The sequence below is a fragment of the Salvia hispanica genome, chromosome 4 (assembly GCF_029641045.1).
Source record: "Salvia hispanica isolate PSC_SH4W2 chromosome 4, Shi_PSC_v1, whole genome shotgun sequence".
NCBI classification, from domain to species: Eukaryota; Viridiplantae; Streptophyta; class Magnoliopsida; order Lamiales; family Lamiaceae; genus Salvia; species Salvia hispanica.
In genome coordinates, this window is record NC_142695.1 from 43,890,932 (window position 1) to 43,915,613 (window position 24,682).

A 24,682-nucleotide genomic window follows, 5' to 3' on the forward strand; every position below is an offset into this window, starting at 1 on the left:
TATAAATAAGGCCCTATAGTACTGCATAGGAATGGATGGATTCGTACCCATCTCTCATTTTATTGTTTTCTGTTTCCTGTTAGTTTTGAGGCATTTTTTTACTATGTAGTAAAAGGAATAAACATTTAGTAAGTTAAAGTGAGAATAAAGTATGATAGAAATAAATAACAAGTAAGAAAATAAAATAAAAAATAATAGATTAATATATTTGATTAGATTTATAAAGAAAAATGATTCAATTATAACATAATGCCTTCCAGTAGAATAAAAGTTGCCAACTTCAGTTTAATAACCAAACCAAGGTTTTAAATTTAATTTTGTTATTTCTTGTGAACGAAATGTACTTAATAATAAGATTTTGGAAATAGTTTGGGAATTAATGCAATCAACCAATTAAAAACCCAAAATATACACTCGACCCAGAGTAGCGAGTAGTACTAAACTAAACGCGATTAAGTATTTCAATTTACGAATTCAATTCAATCACTCATTGTGTTTATTGCTTAGACAGCTCAAAAAATAACTCAATTGATTTGATTCTGAGCATCCATAAATATTTGGTGTGAGTAATAGTGAAGATACACCGTTATTTCAATAAATCAGGAAATGGTATGAGTGTTTCACTTATTCACGACCACCTACTCTACTTTATTCTACTCTTCTCAATTCTCATCATCCTCACAAATTACTTTAATTCAATTGTGAGAGATATCGTAGCAGTACGAATCAACTCTTTTGCAGTTGTAATTGAGAATTCCAGTTCTAGTGTAAGTCAAGTTGAAGCTATGAAATTTGATGCCATCTCATTAGTCGGATGATCGGATCACATATTTTTACTCATTCTAAGCTCCAAATTTCGGATTTAATTTTTTTTTCTAAATTTCAAACTTGCACCATTTTAACCCATGTCAGACTATCTATCATTGGAAAATTCGATAAAAAAAAAAAAAACAAGTACAACTCATTAGTGATTGCGATAAATTTACGTAGTTCTATGCATAACTGGGAATCTGGGATAATTTTGTAAACTTTCATTAATTAAAAAGTAAAATTTATATATTTAAATTTACTTAATCACCCTCCATTTTAATCAAGTAAGAAGAGATAATGATTAATGTTTTCTCAATATGAAATATTCAATTATCAAATATTTTAAAATTTAAAAAATCGAATATATATTTGGTTACTTAATGATAAAATACAAGCCAAGAAATAATAATATACGAAAAAAATATCACAAAAATAAAGAGATAAACGCATAAAAAATGGATAAGATAAATGATTTCACTGTTAATTTATTACCCCCTCTGTCCACAAAAATTGGTCTCGTTTGTAGGCGGCACGAATTTTAATTAGAAATTGATAAAGTAAGAGAGAGAAAAAAGTGATAAAGTAAAAAAAAGTGGAAGAGAAAAGGGGGGTAAAATATGAAAGATGAGATAAAAAGTGGAAAAGAGTATGAAAAGTCAACTTTCCATTTCTACATATGAGACTATTTTTTGCGAATATCCTAAAATAGCAAAATAGGACTATTTTTCATGAACAGAGGGAGTATGAATTATTTTAGAAAATTTATAGATAAAAAGGAAGAATATCACAAAAGACACAGAATTATAAAAAATATTTTACAACTAAATATAATATTTTAATCATATAGTGTGTTAATTAATACTACTATAATGATTAATTCATAATCTAAATCATTTTTTATAACTAAATATAAAAATTTAATCATATAGTGTGTTAATTAATACTACTATAATGATTAATTCATATTCTAAATAATTTTTCAACAATGTTAAAAAAAGATCAAAAATTACCCCACTAAGGATAAATTAGTCATGCAATTATATACTCAAAAACAGAACTAAATTAAAGGATAATGTGCATATAATTTATATCTATTTTATAGCGCATATGATTTTAGAAATTCATATTAAAGAGGTAAGTGGAGAAAGTGTAAAGCATGAAAGAAAAAAAAAGGTAGTGTAATAAAGAGAGAATTAAGTAGGTAAGAAAATAAGTAAGAGAAATAAAATAATTCCTCTATTCCATAAAGTTTGTCCCAGTTTGAATCGGTGCAAGTTTTGAAAAATTGTTTGACTTTGTATTAAATGGGGATATGTAGTGGAATAAGGATCCTACATTGAGGAGATTGAGAGATGTATTTAATGTCTATTTTTGGTAAGATTCCAAGTGAAACAAACTTTGTTGTAAGGACAAAAATGGTAAAAATGTGACAAATTATATAAGGAGGAGGAAATATTACTAGTAAATTTTTGCTAAAATAGAAATGACTGATTCACAGTGGAACACTACAAAGAGAAAAATGGTTAACTTATAAATTTTGCTATAAGAGAAATGACTGATTTACGCTGATTTAAGTTCCATAAATTATCTAATTGATTATGGGCCATAATTAAACCGGTACATAAAATTATAATTATACAGTTTTGATCTGCTGAGCGACTCTTAATGAGCGACTCTTGAGCGACAATTCCAGATCACCCACCGCTCACGCACTCCTTCCTTTTAGTTTTCTTCTGGATTTCTCTCTCCTCTCTGCTTCGAAAACCTACTCCCCCTCTGCAAAATTGAAAAAGTCCGATCTCTACCTATTTTCCACAATTTTCTCCGTTTAATTTCTTAGTATTTTTTAAATCACAATCAGAAGCCATGGTTACATTTAGCAACTTTCTGATATCTGTCGAAGGATGATTGATAAAGAAGAAGAAGATTGACTATTTTATTCTTTCTTGCTCGATTCTAATCTCGTCAATTCTCTGCATATATTGTGTGAGAACCAAAATCCATCTGAGCAATTTTAATCAAATTCCTACTCATTTTCTCAATTCTCTCCTCGTCATGCCTATAATATTTATTTTCAGTTATTTCATCAAATGGTTTTTGCTATCAACGACGCGGTATTTGCGTTTTCTTCTATTTGTGTTTCACTGCTCATTCTGGAAATAATTCTTTTATTTGAAAGTGGTTGAGGGCTGTTGACGATAATTATCACCTAGAAAGAGAAAGGGTGAGAAAAATCAAGAGTGAATTGTGGTCTGAAATTGAAAATTGCATAGTACTTCATCATTTTTGGCGTATTCTTTATTATGATAAAGAAAGAATTGAGAAGAAAATTAAAGAAGAGAAAGAGAATTGCGCAGGCAATATTGCAGGGATGTCTTTTAAAGAAGAACGTGCTACTGAGGAGAGAAATTCATTGAAGAAAAATAAAAGGAATGAGTGCCGTGATATTGAATCATTCCTAAAATTTCTGCAATTAGTTTTCACTAACAAAATGAAAATTTTCAATCATACCCCTTTATCACAATAATTGGTTTCTCATTCTCTCTAAACAAAAATGAAAGAGATATTGCTTTTTTATTGCAAAGAAAATGGAGAATTTGCAGAGCTAGAGAAGTAGAAGAGTACTACTATGTACTAGGATGTCGAAATTTGCAGATATTGTTTTGGCCAGATTTTTCAATAGATAAAACTCATCGGAACGAATTGACTACTGAATTTAATTGTTTTGCACAGAAGAATGAACATCTCAATAAGAATAAAATTTTCGGATATGCAATCCATGGCAGAAGAACATAAGTGCTGTTTGCAGAGAGAGAAATTAATAAAAAGAGGAGGAGAATATTGAGAGAAACAAAAAATATTATGTCACTGCCACGTCAGCAGTCGCCTAAGTGGCGCTCATGTAAAGGACCGCAGCATATCATTCCTCTATAATTATAAAAGAAATACTAGTAATATTCTTTAGAATACTTTTGGCATATGCTTACTCACCGAAAATGAGATTATGCCACGTTGCAAATAAAAATGAATATGCAAACACTATTATTTATTTGAATATAATTTTTCGTTCTCACATCTCAATTTCACCAAATGGACCAATTGGACAATTGCAAATCATTGCGATTTTTAATTATGGTTTGAAAACTAAAGTTACGGGATTAATAAGAAAAATATATAAAATTAGGATTTAAGAAAAATATGGTAAAACCCTAATTCGATGTTGGTGAGTGCTGTAAAATTCATTAAATTTGGGGGGCGAGAAAACAATCAACGTACAGAGATAGTGGGCCAATAGGTTGGTCTAGGTATTCTATGGGCCCATAGTTAATGGGCTTTAATCTCACAACAAAATATTAATATATTTTTTTCAGAAATGAATTTGAGCAGTCAATGCTTGCATATATCAGTTCTAAATGACACTTCCTCCGTCCATGAATAGGAGTCCATTTTTTTCATTTTGGGCTATCTGCGAATGAGATCTAAAATCCATCTTAAATAGGACTGATCAGAGGGAGCATTAACATTATAGTAGTAATAAAATGTGAGTAGGATAATGAGTTAGTAAAATATTGCGCGTATTAAAAAAGTAACAAAAAGTAAGTGCATTCATTTCCAAGCTAAATTTTAGTAAAAAACAAAAGGTAAAACACATTCGCAGATCCTTATACTTTAATCAAAATGTTCATTAGATCCTCGTACAATTTTTTCATTTTAATAGGTCCTTATACTTTTCTCATAAATTTCATCACATCCTCGTACAATTTTTTCGTTTTAGTAGGTCCTTATACTTTGATTATAACTTTTATTAGGTCCTTAGGGCATCCAAAATGGGGCGGACTATACGACGCCCTAAGCCCCGCCCTATGCACTGCCACATCAGCATTTTATCCTCTGCCTCTTCCACCTGCAATGAGGCGGACTATAGCCCGCCCTAAGCCCCGCCCTAAGCATTTTACTTATTATTTGAATATTTAAACACTATAAAAATTCATTAATCCTATTTTTTATGTTTGCAAATATATCAATTAGCAAGAATAAAATTATAAAAACACCACAAATTAAAGGCATATCCTATTGTCAGTATTTATTTTTTATTTTTTATATTTTATGCTTGCAAATATGGAAATCGTCGGAATTCATAATTGAATTTAGAGAGAAATTGAGATGGGGAAGAGAGTAAAGTGAAATGTGTGAAATGAAGTAAAAAAATTGGTGATATATATAGAAGAAAATATTAAAAAAGAAAAATGTGTCCATAGTCCGCCCTATAGTCCGTCCCCCCTGCAATGAGGCGGACTATAGGCCGGACTATGCAAAAAAGTGTGCATAGTCCGCGGACGATGCATAGTCCGCGGACTAAGGAATAGGCTTAGGGCGGGTTGCTGCAATGGAGGACTAAGGGGCGGACGATGCATCGTCCGTCGCATCGTCCGCCCCATTGTGGATGCTCTTATACCATTTTTTACTTTAAGATATTCTTTTACTTTTATCTTAGATAATAATTTATATTTACTTAAATTTAATGAATCTTTTAATTTTACTATTTAACTTATCTTATGATTATAAATATTCAGGGAAATGTATCTTTCAATATAAATATAAATAATCAATTGAAAATTCGGATAATTATTCTAAAAAAAACTTCGATTTTAATCTTCAATCATCACAGTTAATCTTTTTATTATTCTCAACAACTTATTGAGATTATTGGATAACAAGATGATATTATCTTTATAGAGTTAAATAATGGAATATTAAAAAGTTCATTAAGTTTAATTAAATTTAGATTATTATCCAAGATAAATGTAAAAATGTCCCTAAAATAAAAGATTATGCAAGGACCTAATGAAAGTTATGATAAAAGTATAAGGACCTACTAAAACGAAAAAATTGTACGAGGACCTGATAAAAATATTGTGAAAAGTATAAGGACCAATTAAAACGAAAAAATTGTACAAGGACCTAATGAACATTTTGATTAAAGTATAAGGACCTAAGAATGTATTTTGCCAAAACAAAATAATAAGTATTGACAAAAATGGATTAAGTACTATTTGTAATCATAGCTAATTTAAATAATGGAGAAGTAAAAAGTTCATTAAGTTTCTTAAATAGATATTACTATCTGTTATTCAAGATAAAAGTAAGAGTAAGAGTAAGAGTAAGAGGACCTACTAAAACAAAAAAATGGCACGAGGATCTTGTTGGGAATTCTTGTAATCATCTAATGAGCGCAGCGGAAATTTGCATACAAGAATAACAGATCTAGATTCATAATCATATTGCACGTTGAGCATGTAAAACACAATGGAACTAAATCTTACTTGTTGTGTTGTTTTCTTCTGCGATTGAATCCTGCAAGTTGAATCCACTACTATCGAGGTCCACGTGCAATCCAATCCGATGCAGGAACTATCCCGGTACAATTGCTCCGTAGAAGAATGCTAGGAATTCTCTCTACAAAGCTTTACGTATTTTCTCTCTAATGTTACGCTATTTCTCATGTCCCACAATGGAGAATTAATAACCATTATATAGATGAAGAGTCACTAGGGTTTCATGATTGTTGGGCTTATGGACTATTATAATTATAGCCCAACTATAATTACTTAATCCATATTAATCTAATTCTAGCCCATTTCCTTTCAATCTCCCACTTGGACTAGCATTAGATATAATACGCAGTTCCAACTTTGTACCATTGAGCAGATCAAAATACACTTATAGTGTGACCCTTTAGGCCCTCATTATCGACGACGATCTAATCGAAGTCTGCACAAAACTCCTAGACTGCGTTGGCAGCGTAGCTCGATATATGAAGGACGTTTACGTGAATTTGGTAAACAAGCCTTTACATAAAGTTTATAGTAATATCCTTTCATTCACGAACCACCCGATTGAGCCTAAGATTTGCTATGTGTCATCCAAATAGCTCAATCACTTTATCTCATCTTTATTAAATGACCCATTCGATCATATTCAATTACTTTAATCGAATATATCTTTGCATTGGCCAATGACTTAATTGTAAAGTAATATAGAGAATTTGAGTGTTCTCTTGAAATTCTAATCGAGGAATGAATCTCATTCTTGGCTCAACTACCATTTTCATTTATCTTATGATATACCCAACACAGGTCCGTGTCTCAATCCTCCTTTGGGAGGCAAAGCGTTGGACAAGATCAAAGCACACCACTCAACAAACAAAATGTGTAATGACCTCAGATCCAAGGACTATTACATACTTCATGCACTAATAAACTGTAGACACTTAACAAAACAGTTTAATAGTAGGGTATGCCAATACTCTCCAAAGTATACCATGTGTCCATCACGAGTATCTGATATCTCATAGTTGTGAGAACAACTACATTCTCGAAGAATGTGATGCAAACCCCATGCTAACCTGTAACATATCATCAATATCCCATTCTTGATGATCATTGGTTAGGGCTATTTTAGAATTATACTACATCATTAATGTCTCATTCCATTAACGACAGTCAAAATTCAAGGGAACAAATATTTAGAATAAAGACAAACATTTAAAACAATTATTCCAATAAGTGCACAAAATCCATAGAAAATTAAATTTTCATAGAATGTGATCAAGTAATATTGTCTCAACACAAAATGTTTCTAAGACATATAAAACTTTAACTTCCACTGATTCAAAGCCATCTACCAACATGCTTAACACCTAAGCTCTCAAAGTGCTTGTTGTGTTTTGCTATACATAACGGTTTAGTGAAAGGATCAGCTAAATTATCATCAGTGGGTACTCTTTCTAATTTTATGTCGCCTCTTTCAATTATTTCTCTGATCAGATGATATCTTCTAGGAACATGCTTGTTCCTGTTCGTAGCTCTGGGTTCTTTTGCTTGCCAATAGCACCAGTGTTGTCACAGTACAAAGGTATTGCACTACTGGCACTCGGAACGACACCCAGTTCCTTAACGAACTCTAACAAAGCAACAGTTTCTTTGTGAAAGGTTTATTATTTTATGTGCTATGTCTGTTCAAATAAGAAAATAGCAGGTTCCCTAGATCCAGCAAGTCCACCAGATCACTCGGTCTAGGAACTCGTGGGTCGCGAGGAATCCCGGTCGTCGGACACACAGAGCACTTTTTCTTTCAAAAAACCCTCAACCACTTTACTAAACCTAGTATAGGGAAGTAGGGATTGATCCCACAGAGAAGGATGCGTAATATTCATGTTCAAGGATTTGGGAGTGTTTTTGGTGTTGGCTGCTGCCACGCATTTTCTTGGGTTGAGGAAAATCAAAATTACCTTGACTTGGGAACCTTTAAAAATTCTTAAACTAACAGCTAGACCTAGGAAATAAATCTACGGTGGGGACCATGTCTAAAAAAAAGCAAGGTACGATTGAAAAACAGCATGAGCAAAACAAAAAAACAGAGCTACTGACTTGAAATCAAAATTATGCATAATAAACGAAGAACTTAGCAGATCTGCATACCCTAGACGAAGTAAAATAGAAACCAAGAAGAAATAAAACAAATCTATCGAACTACTGTCTTTCCACACGCCAAATCCCACCTCAGACGCTAAATCCACTCCGGATCCAAGCGTCCGACATGAACTCCAAACATAAGAAACTCTCCATCACGTCAGATTTTAAAGGTAAGAACTCCGAATACTCAAACAACCACAGATCTGTCACCAAATTCCACATCAAACACCTCAACATCAAAATAAACAGAGATCGACATAGCAATTGAAGGAATAAACTAACAACAGAGAGATCTATGCAAAATGACTTGAAATCAAACAGCTAAACGCAAATCCACGAACGATAAACAATTAAACATCATCAACATCAAGGTCGACTCTCAAAAGTGAAGTTCGACGGTGAAAACTAGCAAAAACAACTGAAATTAAAGGTGATTGTATCTTCGCCCTCACTAGGACGGTGTTGCCAAACACGAAATCTTCTAGAAAGTACCCTCCCGATCACGATTACCCCAGATCCATTCCCAAGTGTGTGTGTAAAGTGTGTGAGCTAAGAAGAGTGAAAAACTATGTAGCCGGCCTTTCTTTTTTTCGTTGCATGCTCTTCTCTATATATAGGCGTTTGAGTGGGCCCAGCGAGGTATAGATAATGACTTTGTTGCCCTCAGCTGTAAACTCCTCTGTCACGCCAATTTTCCTTGGAAATCCTGCTCATTCCGTTCCTTTCTCTCGCTAGACCATCTCCTTCATTACTTCCTTGATCTAGCGATTTTCTTCACACACCTGGCTTAGGAAGCGTGTTAGACCCAGCAAATTATAACATTTTTCGCACATTACCGATGCATGAAATTAGCCTTATCAAACTGCTCACACTTAAACCATACTTGTCCTCAAGTATAAAGACAAGAAAAGAAAAAGAATAAGACAAATTTCAAGCAAGGTTATCTCTTGACCGACTCCTAGACCTAGACACAAGAAAAACTAAGAAAATATAAGAAAATCATACAAACACGTAAAACACATATACATGAGCTAGTTTCAATTTTAAGCATCTGTCCCCACAAGATTAAGGTCAATCCAATAGTTTGCACTCCTCCAAGTAGGCCCTTTCCCTTCCTTTACCTAGTCAATCTGTCAGCTTGTCAAGATAGCTTTCTACTTACCCAATTGTTGGGTTCACTCGATCATTCATTCCTCACCAGGGATGTTAGGATCGATTCTCTCTTAAGTTAATGCTACACCACTGAAGCGTTGGGTTATGAGAGTTTCTCCTTCCTGGGTCAGGCTATTATCATTCCTGTTTTCAGATCATTTCCCCCTGGACTTCGTCCAGCTTATTCCTCCTCTTTATTTTTTTTTTATTTTTTATTTTTTATTTTTTTTCTGGACTTTGTCCAGCTTATTCCTCCATTTTTCCTTTCTTCTGGACTTCGTCCAGCTTATAACGCCTTTCCCTGGACTTCGTCCAGCTTATACCTTCATAACCCAATTCCCAATTTTTTCTCCTTCATAGCTCTTCTTCCCTAAGCATTCAGTGGTGGCCCTTAAACATGTGTTAGCTCAAAGTTATCTGAGGTTTATAACTCACTATATAGTAGGGCTTCACAACTAAGTAAGTAGAGGCATTCTCCGTCGTTCTCGCTTCATTCAAATTAACTAGGCTTATTTAAGGAAAAAGCTTCTAAGTTGAAATGCCTCCTATCTTCAATTACTTTCACTAAGGGGATCATGCCGTATTATATCCACTGGCTCATGTGACAACACTTAAGACTAACAGACTCTTAATATGCGACACGGGTAATGCATTGACTCCTCTCCCCCTCCCACTTCACTCAAGCTTGTCCCTAAGCCATCGTCGTGAAGGGGGGAACAGAGAGATCAATGCAAAACAAAATAATAAAACTTCTCACACTTAAACCAAGCAATGGGCTAAGTGGGAGAAGAAACACATAAAACATAGGAAAACAAACATAACAACAGAAAACACAAACTTCTCACTCTTAGACCACGCAGTGGGCTAAGTGGGAGAAGATATAACAAATGTTAAACACATATATAACAGGTAAATAAAAAAAACGAAAAGAACGACAAATAAAAGTTACTTGGTCAAGAGATGATTGATCACTTCTGGGGCTGGCTCCCTCGAGAGCCAGACTGGGGGTGGGATTCCGGGTCGGGTCACTTTCACTTTCTTCTTAGCTGGCTGCTCCAGCTCTCCTTCCTCTTGTGTTGTTTGTTCAGGTACTGGCTTTCTCACGATAGACTTTGATTTTGGTGGGGCTGGAACTTGCACGGGAATGATCGGGGAGATCAACTGGAGCGACTGCTGTGGCCGCTTGACGGAGGGACTGCTCTGAGTGGGCTGCCTGACTTCACTGCTGGACCCAGGAGTTGTCCTCGACTGGGTCAAGGGGAGCGTCTGCTGCATCCACTTCAACATTTTCATTGAAAGCTCCACCGCTTCCGTCATCCTATCATTCTGTTTGGCACACTTCACCGCCAAATCAGCAATATTTCCCCTCAGGGTCTGTACTTCATCCCGATTTCCCATCAATTTCTTCCTTATCCCACCGAGCTCCTTTATCATTTCTTTCCTCATCATCTGCATCTCCTTTTTCACGTCCTGGACTTCCTTGCACAGCTCCTCAACCTCTTCACTCGGCATGGCTTCTTCGGCTTCCTCCGGCTCTGCCTTCACCTTGTCTCCCAATGAATAGAAGAGAGTTTTGGTGCCTTGAGTCTGCAGCAACCCCTTGTTGAAGAAATAATCAACACTAAACACCTCTGGGGGGTCGCACATGACTACTAGCGGAGCGGCCTTGGCAATTCTCATTTCTATATTTCTCTGGAGGTAGGCGCCGATGAGGTGGCAGGTGTACATATGACGCCCCGGGTTGCTCGTCATCTGGTGGCACGCCTGCGCCATCCAATATCCGAGGTGCACCTTAACACCCTTCGCCATGCACCATGTGAAGTAGAGATCGGTAGTAGTGAGAGCTGAATTCGCACTGCCCATCAAATTGTAGCTGACAAATGTTTGAGCAAAACGGAGGATCCGGTCTTCGATGTGGGAGGCTTTGGAGTAGCTGGATTTAAACGCCCCTGATTTAGAGTGCGTGACTAGTTCCCATGCTGTCTGTACTTTGAAACCAGGCGTGTTCTTTGGCATCCCCACCATCCTGTCGTTCCATGCCCCCTCTTCATCTTCTTCCTTGGTAAACAACCCCATCCGTAGGGACCACTCCCTAATGCTCAATTCGTACTCCTGATTGAAAAGCCTGAATGTGATAGAATCCGCGTCCAGGTCAGTGGTATTCTTCAAACTAAAAGTGGAGAAAAACTCCCTGGCTAGATCCACTGGTACCCTCTCTTGGCTGTGCTGCAACAGCCACTCAAATCCTATTGCTCGGATATAGGCGCAGAATTCTCTATCACATGCAATCATCTTGAGCTCCCTCTTACTATACTGTTTTCCTGACTTGGCCATCTTCCCTGCGCTACACCTCTCCTTGTATACCGCGATCCTCTTCTGGTCGTCAAACTGCCTCATCTCCTCCAACAAGCCTTTAGTCAGCCAAATTACCGGGCATCCGGGAATCGGCTCTTCTTCAACCTCCTTAGAGTTATAACTGGGCTCAGGGATGGGCTCGTCGTGCTCCTCGACAGAGGTTTCCTCGGTCACAGGGGAAAGGGTCTCCTTGACCTCCTGGACGGAGGGAGCTTTCCTTGACCGGGTGGATGTAGTCGCCAGTGCCTTTCCTTTTCTTGCCTTTTCCTTGGCCAAGCGCGCCTCTGCCTCTGTTGCGTCAGGCACGTAGTCATCGACCTCATCAAGGAGGCTTCTCCTAGTGCGCCTCCTTTCTGCCCTCTCATCAACCTTGGGCTCACTTTCTTCCTGGTCATCAACCAGGTCCACGATCAGTTTCAGCCCTTCCTCGGGCTCCGGTACTTCCGTTGAATGTAAATCTGACTCCGCCAAAAGCTTTTCTGGGGTTTCCCCCTCTTCAACCAACATTGGGGTTGCCCCCTCGATATAAATGGGGTTCTCCCCCCTGACATCTCCTGGGGTTGCCCCCTCCTCCACGAACTCAGGGGTTGCATCCCCGAAATCAACCGGGGTCCCATCCCCCGTCTCTAGAATAGGGGTTTCCCCCTCAGCGATTCTCTCCAAAGTAGGGGTTTCCCTCTCAGTAGTCTTTTCAAACATAGGGGTTTCCCCCTCAGCAGTCTTCTCAAACACAGGGGTTTCCCCCTCAGCAATTTCAACAGAAACAGGGGTTTCCCCCTCACGAACTTCAACAGAAATAGGGGTTTCCCCCTCACACATTTCCCTACCCTCAAGATTAGGGCTCTCAGTTTCTTTCCCTTCTGTGTCCACCAAGGTCTCGTCATGTGTCGGTTCACCATCCTCCGACTGTTTGTGTAATGCCTCCTCTTCCTCCGCCTCCTGCGAAACGGTTTCTGCATGTGGTGGTGCAGCGACTCGCGATCCTTCTTCAGAGAGATTCGCCGATTTCGCAGCCGAATCTGCCGGAATTGTCAGTGACGGGGCAGTCGGCGCAAACGGCATTAGACTGGCGGCGAATAGGGCATACACCTCCTTTGCTTTCTCTATACTTCCCACGTTCTGCGTCAACTCGGCCAATAAGGTTGGGTCATACTCAGTGCCCTTGGTAGAATCCATCGGTGTAGATCTGAAAAAAATGAAAAGAACTGGGCGATTTTTGGTTAGGGTTTCGTCCGTTTTTAGAGAGAGAATGAATGAAGAGAGAAGGAAGAGCAAACACAAATTTTTGTCTAATTAGGAATGACTGGAGAGAGAAGGACGACGGTTACTTTTTCTGGTGAAAAGATGGTACGGTTGCAGGCGTGATGTAAGCAACCGTACGTCTCCCATAATTATCGGCCAGAATTTGAAATTCGAAATATCTTTTCCCTCCTTGACTCCTTCCTTCAGATTCTCCTCCTGGCTAATTCCCTCGACCATGCCCTACAAAATAAAGAAAATGAAGGTTCCAGACCCCTAGGTCGAGGTTAGGGCATAAAATATGGGTTCCCCTTGGAGTCTGGTGCTTTGAAAATATTTTTTTATTTTTTTATTTATTTTTTATTATTTTTTTTTTATTTTTTTTAAAAGAAAACAATTAAACTATTTACATCCGTGTTGTATTTCCGAGATTCCCTGGTTCAGTTTTGAATTTTCAAAATCATTAACTTACTCCTTGACCCAGGAATTCATCGGAAATTACCCCCGTCCCTTTAGGAAATAATAGGGAGTGTGTGTAGTGGAATCTCGTCCACAACACACAACTCGGAATTATCCCTATAGACTTTCACTCTATGACCGTTTACAAGGAAAGGAACAGAGTTTGGAGTACTTCCCTGGATCTCCACTGCTCCATTTGCTCGGATGCCAACGATGGTGTATGGGCCGATCCACTTAGACTTCAGTTTCCCTGGCATTAGCTTAAGCCGAGACTGAAAAAGGAGCACCTTCTGTCCCACATGAAGTTCCTTGACCCGGAGATTTTTATCATGTCATAACTTCGTTCTTTCTTTGTACCACATGTCAGACTCAAACGACTCCAGCCGAAGTTCCTCCAACTCTTGCAATTGCAACTTTCTCTCTTCTTCGCAAGCTATCGGCTTCATGTTCATTTCTTTCACTGCCCAGTACGCCTTGTGTTCAATACCCACAGGTAAGTGACACATCTTACCAAACACAAGTCTGTAAGGTGACATTCCAATAGGTGTTTTAAAAGCAGTTCTGTAGGCCCACAATGCATCCTCGAGTCTTTTGCTCCAGTCCTTCCTTGACGGATTAACTGTTTTCTCCAATATCGCCTTGATCTCGCGATTAGAAATCTCTGCCTGGCCATTAGACTGAGGATGGTAAGGAGTTGACACTCGATGGTGTACATCATATTTCTTCATCAAAGCCTCGATGGTGCGATTACAGAAATGTGTTCCTTGGTCTGAGATGATGGCTCTAGGAACTTCGTATCTATTGAAAATATTATCCTTGAGAAATTTCGCCACCTCCTTCGATTCGCAAGTTGTGGTGGCCTTAGCTTCTATCCACTTAGATACATAATCCACTGCAACCAATATGTAGGTATTCCCACAGGATGACGGAAACGGTCCCATAAAGTCCATTCCCCACACATCAAAAATTTCGCACACAATCACTGGGATCAGAGGCATCTCATCTCTCCTTGAAATTCCCCATGTCTGCTGGCATCTCTCACAACACTGGCAGAACTCGAAAGCATCCTTATTCAATGTTGGCCAATAAAATCCGCTGTCTAGAACCTTCCTCGTTGTTTTCCTTGGCCCAAAGTGGCCTCCACATGCTAACGCGTGGCAATGATTTAACACATCTCTTTGTTCCCATTCGGGAATGCAGCGCCTAATCACTTGATCTGAGCACATTTTCCACAGGCAAGGATCATCTCAAAAACAAAATTTGGATTCGCTTCTAATCTTCATCCTCTGGGCCCGGGAAACTTCTTCTGAAATCGGCATCTCTCCCGTGACCAAGTAGTTGGCTAGATCAGCAAACCACGGTTCTGCATTCAGCGTGCGCTTCCCTTTATCCGATTCCCCTAGACTGGTCAAGGCCAAAACTGCTTCCCAGTCAGGTGGTCTAGGAAATTTCTCCAAAAGGTACAAATGTTCCTCGGGGAAGGCATCGAGTATGGCCTCTTCTGTTTCTCCTTGGAAGATTCTACTCAAATGATCTGCTACCCTATTCTCCGTTCCTCTTTTATCTCGTACTTCCCAATCAAACTCCTGTAAAAGTAACACCCAACGGATTAACCTTGACTTCGACTCCTTCTTAGCCAGTAAGTACTTTATTGCTGCGTGATCTGTGAAGACTACAACCCTTGACCCAAGAAGGTAGGGTCGGAATTTTTCAAAGGAATACACGATGGCTAACATTTCCTTCTCCGTGGTGTCATAGTTCTTCTGAGCTTGATTTAGTGTTTTGGAAGCATAGAAAATCACATAGCTTTTTCCATCAATTTTTTGTCCTAAGACGGCTCCCACAGCGAAATCGCTTGCATCACACATTATCTCGAAAGGATGGTTCCAGTTTGGTGCCCTGATTATTGGCGCTGATACTAATCTGTCCTTCAGCAGCTGGAACGCCCTTTCACATCCTTCGTCAAAGACGAATTCCACATCATTTTGTAACAACCGAGTGAGTGGTTGAGCGATTTTTGCAAAATCCTTTATGAACCTCCTATAGAACCCTGCATGGCCTAAGAATCCTCTTACCTCTTTTTGGTTCGTGGGGTATGGTAATTTTGATATCACATCCACCTTTGCCTTGTCTACCTGGATACCCCTCTCAGAAACCACGTGACCCAGGACAATGTCTTCAGTCACCATGAAGTGGCATTTCTCGAAGTTCAACACTAAATGCTTTTCCTGACATCTCTGCAACACTAGATCAAGGCTGGCTAAACAAGTATCAAATGAGTTCCCATAAACGGTGAAATCGTCCATGAATATCTCAATGCATACTTCCAGCAGATCCGAAAAAATGCTCATCATACATCGCTGAAAAGTCCCCGGTGCATTACACAATCCAAATGGCATTCTTCGGTATGCATATGTACCAAAAGGGCACGTGAATGTGGTCTTCTCTTGATCCTCTGGATTAACGTAGATTTGGAAATAGCCACTGTATCCATCAAGGAAACAAAAATACTGTTTGCCTGCCAATCTCTCCAGCATCTGATCAATGAAAGATAAAGGAAAATGATCCTTCTTTGTGGCTTCGTTCAACTTCCTATAGTCGATGCACATCCTCCATCCTGTCACTAATCTGGTGGGTACCAATTCATTCTTCTCATTTTTGACAACTTGTATCCCAGACTTCTTTGGCACCATATGGATAGGGCTGACCCACTCACTGTCAGGAATGGAGTAAATGATTCCTAGAGCAAGCAACTTCAATACCTCCTTTAAGACTTCCTCTCGCATGTTTGGGTTCAGCTTCCGTTGTGCATCTCGATGAGCCTTTGCACTTTCTTCTAAACGGATGTGGTGCATGCAAAGATCCGGACTTATTCCCATCAAATCTGAGAGAGTCCATCCTATTGTCTTCTTGTTCCTTTTGATGACCTCTAACAACTCCTTCTCTTGTTACTTGGTCAAGTTGCTGTTGACTATTACTGGAAATATCTCGTCCTCCTCCAAGTAAGCGTACTTAAGGCCCGGTGGAAGTGTTTTCAGCTCTTTTTTCGTTCCATTCGTCTCCTGGGGCAAGGGATTTTTTTCTGAAATTTCCGGTAAAGTCTCTTTCCCCGACCCAGGAGATTTTTCCAAGCTGGCCACATAAGCTGATCCCTTGGACCTAGCTGATTCCGGACTTCTGCAGAATTCCATAATGGCCTCTTCATCTGTCAATTCTTCTGTGTTCACTGCTGCACACTATCCCACAGCTTCCTTGTCAATCGAATGGCTCAACTCCGAGTTGTCGATTTGTTCCTGTATCAATTCTGTCTCAAGATATTCTTGGACTAAAGGGTTAATAACATCAATAGCGTAGAGATTCTCAACATCTAAAGGTCTTTTCATCCCCTCATCGATGCTAAAGGTATATTTTTCCCCATTATAGTCCAAGCAAATTGTTCCATCAAACACATCGATAATGGTCTTAGCAAAAATGGCCTCCCCAAAAGTACCCCACTAGACTCAGTAGACTCATTATCATTCATCTTGATCACGTAAAAATCAGCAGGATATATAAATTCATGCACTTTGACTATAATATTTTCCAGCACTCCTTCAGGGCTAATGCAAGTTCTATCTACTAGCTGGATCACTACCTTGGTAGCAACCATTCTTACCCCAGTCAACTTCTTATTGATCGAAAGTGGTAAAACATTTATTGACGCCCCTAGATCACACATGGCATGCTCAACTTTGATATCCCCTAAAGAGATGGGTAATGTGAACATACCTGGGTCGGTGCATTTCGAGGGCATCCTTTTTTTCTGTATCACAGCAGACACAGTTTCTCCAATCACAATCTTCCCATCTAGCTTGGTTTTCCCTGCAATAAACTCCTTGATGAACTTACTGAAGGCGGGCAGTTTCAAAGCTTGCAAGAATGGCAAGTTGATTTCCAACTTGCTGAAAATCTCCATGAGATCCTCTGTATCATCCTTTTTCTTCTTCGCCTCCCCTCGATATGGAAATGGTTTTGCTCGCTTTACTGCATTTGTGGAAGTCCCAGCCTGGGTTTCATCAGCTCCCTTGTTTCCTCCCTTACTTACTTCCTCAGGTTCGGGGTCTAGGAAGAACGAGTCCCTTGATCGAGGTAGAGATCCCCCTAAATCTTCCTACTGGAGGTCTCTCTGAACAATGATCTCCCTCGGTCCAGCGCCTTCCTCTTGCTGTTTCTGATTCTGTTTCCCTTCTTTAGCTTGCATAGGCACTTCCTCATCAGTTTCCAACGTCGGCCCTTCGTAACCCCGCCCAGATCTCAAGGTGATTTGACTAATGTTTGCTCGGTCTGGCGGTTTGACGGTAGCAGGAAGTTTGCCTTCATTCCCTCGCATCTCATTCAAGGAAACTGCGATCTGGGAAAGTTGTTTTGCCATCATGTCCATGGCAGCTTTTTGTTCCGACTGAGCATCTTGCAACTTGTGCACCATGTCATTGTTGGAATGTAGGTTCCCCTGCATGAACTGCTGTGAATTTACCAGATCATGGACCATGTCATCCAAACTCCGTTGTGGTCTGAAGTTGGATTGACCAAAATTTTGTCCTTGACCTTGGTTCTGTCGAAAATTTCCTTGATGATTATTGTATTGGTTATTCGACCCTTGATTATTGTATTGATGGTTCTGTTGGGAATTCTGAAAGTTGCCTTGGTTATTCCTTTGGTGAGGTGGCACATAGGAGCTTCCTGGGTTGTTCTGATTTTTGTTTCCCCAATTAGCTTGGTCCTGATTCCTATACCCCAATTGTAATTGCCCTTCTTGACCTTTCCCTGACCAGTTGGACTGCCTCTCCGGAGGGTGTGTAAAATTCGTGAGCTGCAAAGGAGGTGGCTGGCTTTGATCATGGTCAGTTCATCTAAAGTTTGGGTGAGTCCTCCATGGAGCGTCCCTCTGGTCTTCCTTGATTCCAACTTCCATCGGGATTCCAACTTCCCATCGAATTTGCTTGAGCTTGGCATTCCCCTTCGCAGGGCTGACTGTAGTATGGTTGCAGTTGCCTTTCCTCTTGACCAGGGGATTTCTCAATTTCCACTGGAGCATGCGGATTGTATTTCTCGATTGCATTCAGCAAGGCCTTTTCCAGTTTATCGATCCTATCTTCCACCTTCTTGTCTTCTTGATCCATTACTGCATTAGCTGATCCTTAGCTGATCCTCTCCTCAATATGCTTCGCGGGTTATCATAGGCCTTCTCTGCCTCGATCAGCCTCCCAAAGGTTTCCCGAGCTTCGCTTGCTTTATTCTTGGTAAAATTTCCCCCGCTCGAGGAGTTCATCAAGTCCTTCGATTCAGGGTTTGCACCTTCGTAGAACAGATAGTACGTCTCCGCTTCTATCATCCTGTGGTTTGGACAAGCATCTAGCAATCCTTTGAGACGGGACCAATAAGAACTCAGAGACTCATCGTACTCTTGTTTGCACTCCTGAATCTCCTTCTTCAAGGCATTCATCTTGTTGGATGGAAAAAAGTAATCCAGAAATTCCAGTTTAAAATCTTTCCGCTTGTTGATTGAGTCCGGTGGAAGCCTCAGCAGCCAAGTGTTCGTCTCCCCTTTGAGAGCAAACGGAATTGCTCGAAGACGGTAGTCCTCTTCTGTTGCCTCGTTGGGTCGCTTCTGAATGCTGCATAGTTTACTGAACTCGTTCAAAAATTCATAGGGGCATTCGTTCCTACGCCTAGAGAAAGTAGGTAGAACTCAAAGTACATTCGTCTTGACGTCGATCGACCTCCGTCGTGGGTTTGAGACTATAGCATGAGTGGGTTCACCATCAAGATGTGCGGTGAGTGACCCTATTTCCGGATCGGGGTCTAGTAGATGAGCCATATCTGGGTCCTTCTCCTCCTCGGTCTCGGAATGCTCTGGTTCGGTTGATGTCCCTGGGTTCTCCTCTGTCGATGAATTCCACTCCTTTTCACTCTCTGACTCGAACGGGAATGGATCTTCCGTTCTCAATCCTGATCTAGTGGTGATGGTAGATGTAGATTCCTTGACTCGCCACTTGTATTGGCCACTCCCTGATCCAGATGAGCTTGCCCAACTTCCAGATTGGAAGCCCGCTTTCATAAACTGTCAGGGAGAAAGAAAATAACAGAAATTAAAATATTTACACCAAATCCTTAAACGAAATAACAACAAACGCCATCCATCCCCGGCAACGGCGCCACTTGAAAAGTTTATTAGTTTATGTGCTATGTCTGTTCAAATAAGAAAATAGCAGGTTCCCTAGATCCAGCAAGTCCACCAGATCACTCGGTCTAGGAACTCGTGGGTCGCGAGGAATCCCGGTCGTCGGACACACAGAGCACTTTTTCTTTCAAAAAACCCTCAACCACTTTACTAAACCTAGTATAGGGAAGTAGGGATCGATCCCACAGAGAAGGATGCGTAATATTCATGTTCAATGATTTGGGAGTGTTTTTGGTGTTGGCTGCTGCCACGCATTTTCTTGGGTTGAGGAAAATCAAAATTACCTTGACTTGGGAACCTTTAAAAATTCATAAACTAACAACTAGACCTAGGAAATAAATCTACGGTGGGGACCATGTCTAAAAAAAAGCAAGGTACGACTGAAAAGTTGGCAGAATAACTAACTCTCGTACTAACTGACAGTGACATCGTCTTCTACAACCAAATTTGCGTAAAACTTCTTAAGAAAAACAGCATGAGCAAAACAAAAAAACAGAGCTACTGACTTGAAATCAAAATTATGCATAATAAACGAAGAACTTAGCAGATCTGCATACCCTAGACGAAGTAAAATAGAAACCAAGAAGAAATAAAACAAATCTATCGAACTACTGTCTTTCCACACGCCAAATCCCACCTCAGACGCTAAATCCACTCCGGATCCAAGCGTCCGACATGAACTCCAAACATAAGAAACTCTCCATCACGTCAGATTTTAAAGGTAAGAACTCCGAACACTCAAACAACCACAAATCTGTCACCAAATTCCACATCAAACACCTCAACATCAAAATAAACAGAGATCGACATAGCAATTGAAGGAATAAACTAACAACAGAGAGATCTATGCAAAATGACTTGAAATCAAACAGCTAAACGCAAATCCACGAACGATAAACAATTAAACATCATCAACATCAAGGTCGACTCCCAAAAGTGAAGTTCGACGGTGAAAACTAGCAAAAACAACTGAAATTAAAGGTGATTGTATCTTCGCCCTCACTAGGACGGTGTTGCCAAACACGAAATCTTCTAGAAAGTACCCTCCCGATCACGATTACCCCAGATCCATTCCCAAGTGTGTGTGTAAAGTGTGTGAGCTAAGAAGAGTGAAAAACTATGTAGCCGGCCTTTCTTTTTTTCGTTGCATGCTCTTCTCTATATATAGGCGTTTGAGTGGGCCCAGCGAGGTATAGATAATGACTTTGTTGCCCTCAGCTGTAAACTCCTCTGTCACGCCAATTTTCCTTGGAAATCCTGCTCATTCCGTTCCTTTCTCTCGCTAGACCATCTCCTTCATTACTTCCTTGATCTAGCGATTTTCTTCACACACCTGGCTTAGGAAGCGTGTTAGACCCTTTAGGCCCTCATTATCGACGACGATCTAATCGAAGTCTGCACAAAACTCCTAGACTGCGTTGGCAGCGTAGCTCGATATATGAAGGACGTTTACGTGAATTTGGTAAACAAGCCTTTACATAAAGTTTATAGTAATATCCTTTCATTCACGAACCACCCGATTGAGCCTAAGATTTGCTATGTGTCATCCAAATAGCTCAATCACTTTATCTCATCTTTATTAAATGACCCATTCGATCATATTCAATTACTTTAATCGAATATATCTTTGCATTGGCCAATGACTTAATGGTAAAGTAATATAGAGAATTTGAGTGTTCTCTTGAAATTCTAATCGAGGAATGAATCTCATTCTTGGCTCAACTACCATTTTCATTTATCTTATGATATACCCAACACAGGTCCGTATCTCAATCCTCCTTTGGGAGGCAAAGGGTTGGACAAGATCAAAGCACACCACTCAACAAACAAAATGTGTAATGACCTCAGATCCAAGGACTATTACATACTTCATGCACTAATAAACTGTAGACACTTAACAAAACAGTTTAATAGTAGGGTATGCCAATACTCTCCAAAGTATACCATGTGTCCATCACGAGTATCTGATATCTCATAGTTGTGAGAACAACTACATTCTCGAAGAATGTGATGCAAACCCCATGCTAACCTGTAACATATCATCAATATCCCATTCTTGATGATCATTGGTTAGGGCTATTTTAGAATTATACTACATCATTAATGTCTCATTCCATTAACGACAGTCAAAATTCAAGGGAACAAATATTTAGAATAAAGACAAACATTTAAAACAATTATTCCAATAAGTGCACAAAACCCATTGAAAATTAAATTTTCATAGAATGTGATCAAGTAATATTGTCTCAACACAAAATGTTTCTAAGACATATAAAACTTTAACTTCCACTGATTCAAAGCCATCTACCAACATGCTTAACACCTAAGCTCTCAAAGTGCTTGTTGTGTTTTGCTATACATAACGGTTTAGTGAAAGGATCAGCTAAATTATCATCAGTGGGTACTCTTTCTAATTTTATGTCGCCTCTTTCAATTATTTCTCTGATAAGATAATATCTTCTAGGAACATGCTTGTTCCTGTTCGTAGCTCTGGGTTCTTTTGCTTGCCAATAGCACCAGTGTTGTCACAGTACAAAGGTATTGCACTACTGGCACTCGGAACGACACCCAGTTCCTTAACGAACTCTAACAAAGCAACAGTTTCTTTGGCAGCTTCAGATGCAGCAATATACTCGGCTTCGGTGGTGGAATCGGCAGTTCCACCTTGTTTGGAACTATTCCAACTCACTGCTCCACCATTAAGGATAAAAACATATCCAGACTGAGACTTATAGTCGTCATGGTCTGTTTGGAAACTAGCATCAGTATACCCAGTAACTGATAACTCTGGTTGTCCACCATAGACTAAGAAATATTCTTTAGTCCTTCTAAGGTACTTAAGAATAGTCTTAACAGTTTTCCAATGTTGCTCACCGGGATTTTGCTGAAATCTGCATGTCATGCTAAGCGCATAGGCCACATCTGGCCTAGTAGATATCATGGCATACATAATAGATCCTATAGCCGAAGCATATGGGATCCTCTTCATGTTGTTTCTTTCTTTGTCATTAGAAGGACAATCCTTCTTTGACAATACAATGCCATGTCCCATAGGAAGAAAACCTTTCTTAGAATTCTCCATTGAGAAGTGACTTAACAACTTGTCTATGTAAGTGGATTGTGATAATCCCAACATCCTATTTGGTCTATCTCGATAGATCTTAATTCCAAGGATATAGGAAGCATAACCCAGATCCTTCATCATAAAGGATCTAGACAACTACTCTTTCACGGATTGTATCATGGAACGATCGCTTCCCATAATCAAGATGTCATCAACATATATGATAAGGTATACGACGTTTCCATTTTCGCGTTTACTATAAACACATGGATCCTCTTTGCTTCTGACAAAACCAAACGATTTGATTGTTCTGTCAAAACAAATATTCCAACTCCTCGAAGCTTGCTTAAATCCATAAATGGACTTCTTTAGCTTGCACATTGCATTCGGCCTTTCTTTCGATACAAAACCTTTAGGTTGTGTCATATAGACATCGCCTTCTAATTCTCCATTGAGAAATGCGGTTTTGACATCCATTTGCCAAATATCAAAATTGTAGTATGCAGCAATTGCAAGTAATATCCTAATGGACTTGATCTTAGCAACTGGCGAAAAGGTGTCATCATAGTCAATGCCTTCGCGCTGACTATAACCCTTTGCCACTAACCTAGCTTTGTAGGTTTGTACTTTGCCATCTGCATCTCTCTTCTTTTTGAAGATCCATTTGCAGCCTATAGGGTAAACCCCATCTGGCAAGTCAACTAGTTCCCAGACTAAGTTGAAGTACATCGAGTCCATTTCAGATATCAAGGCTTCAAGCCACTTCTCTCGATCGGTGTCTGACACCGCCTCGGTATAGGTTTTAGGCTCATCGTCATCTAAATCAACTTCATCATCTTGGTTCTCAACCATTAGATTCAGTCTCTCAGGTGGACGACGAGTAATTCTAGGCCTATTGAGTTGGTTTTGCTCTGGTTCAGGCTGTTCATTCTATATGTGAGAAGATTCAGGAATATCCCCATGATCTTCTTGAGGTGGAGGTGATGCAACTATTGCATCATCTTGTCTTTGATGCATCTCATTGTCTTGAGGTGGTCATTCGAGAGTCTCTCTAAGGTCCTCTCTAAGAGTAATTTCCCCTCTCAATAGATCATCAAAAACTCCCACTGAGTTATTGTCCACCGATGTAAATTCTGTCTTGTAAACTTCACAATATAAATGGTTTTCAAAGATGAATAAAACGTTCCAAACCGATATAACTAATTCAGCATTTGACTATTTTCAGTCCCAACAATCTATTTGCAAAGATACAAATACAAATACAAATACGATTACCAAATTCAGTTCCATCGTTCTACGTATCATAGCAAATGGTAGATCGAACGAGGCTGCAATTGCGTAGAGGAAGGCGTCGAGCCAAGCGGAAAGCCATGCCGACAAGGACCACGCTCTGATTTTAGGTTTTGTGAGACTTTCTATCTGATTTTGATGAACTGGAGTATTTAATTACTCCTAAACAACTCCGACTTTGGATCAAGATGATCAGACCCTAATTTTCAATTTAAATCAACATCATTATAATAATAATAATATACAACCAAATGCATCCAGATTTGATTTTTAAGCCAAATTATGTTGTCAATTTTTTTTCCTAACAATATTTCCATTGAATTAATTGATCCAGTAACATATTCGTTCTTATTGAACTAAATTAGTTAGATAATAGGCATGCATGTTTTGAGAATTTGAATCGATGAAATTACAAAATAAATTTTACCTTTGAGTAGAATATCGTTCGATCTTATACCTATGTGCGCGGGCGACGGAGACGATGTGCCAGATTTTTTGTTATTGACTTATATTGTTTCTTTTTTTTTTGCCAAATTCCCGATGCTATTAGGTTTAGTTTATTAAGGAAATTAAGCCGAATTGATTACATATGATTTAATTATGATATTTATAAATTAC